The sequence below is a fragment of the Corvus brachyrhynchos genome, unplaced genomic scaffold (genome assembly GCF_000691975.1).
Source record: "Corvus brachyrhynchos isolate BGI_N302 unplaced genomic scaffold, ASM69197v1 scaffold1097, whole genome shotgun sequence".
NCBI lineage: Eukaryota > Metazoa > Chordata > Aves > Passeriformes > Corvidae > Corvus > Corvus brachyrhynchos.
The window spans coordinates 81,138-81,593 of NW_008239003.1; the positions used below are offsets into that span (position 1 = coordinate 81,138).

A 456-nucleotide genomic window follows, 5' to 3' on the forward strand; every position below is an offset into this window, starting at 1 on the left:
GACGCGCCTGTGGGAGTCTGTCCTCTGGCTGAGTTTGCCTGGGTGGGTTATTTGCCCCCGGAGGTTTGGGGATGTTGGTGATATTATTGCTTAGTGCCGTTCCGTTTGTTTCTATATACGGTATATAGAGTAAAATATATATGCAGAAAATATTATGTAGGGTATATGGAGTAAATACATGGTATATAAGGTAAAATATATGAGATTATATGTGTTATCGAGAATACATGTATGGTATATAGCGTGTAATGGACAGTCTTACACTGTATGCTTACAGACATTAGCAGAGTGTAAAACGTCCTGAATCTGTCTTTAAATACAAGCAGTAATGGCAGAGACCTGGTCATTAACACCTTCTGGGGGCATGGCAGGGGGTCCAGCTGGCTGCTGGAGCCTGGTGCTGTCAGTGCTCTGTGGCAGAGGTGCTCTGATGTGAACACTGGCTCGTTAATAATG

General features: G+C 43.6%; 1 protein-coding gene across 1 annotated transcript in view; it reads left to right on the forward strand.

Annotated features, from left to right (window-relative positions):
- Positions 1–456, forward strand: part of ZFYVE16 (zinc finger FYVE-type containing 16) — a 25,102-nt gene continuing 24,646 nt past the window's right edge. The window contains exon 1 of the mRNA XM_008637448.2: positions 1–42. The gene's annotated coding sequence lies outside the window, so the exon portion shown is untranslated. The remainder of the gene's footprint in view (positions 43–456) is intronic.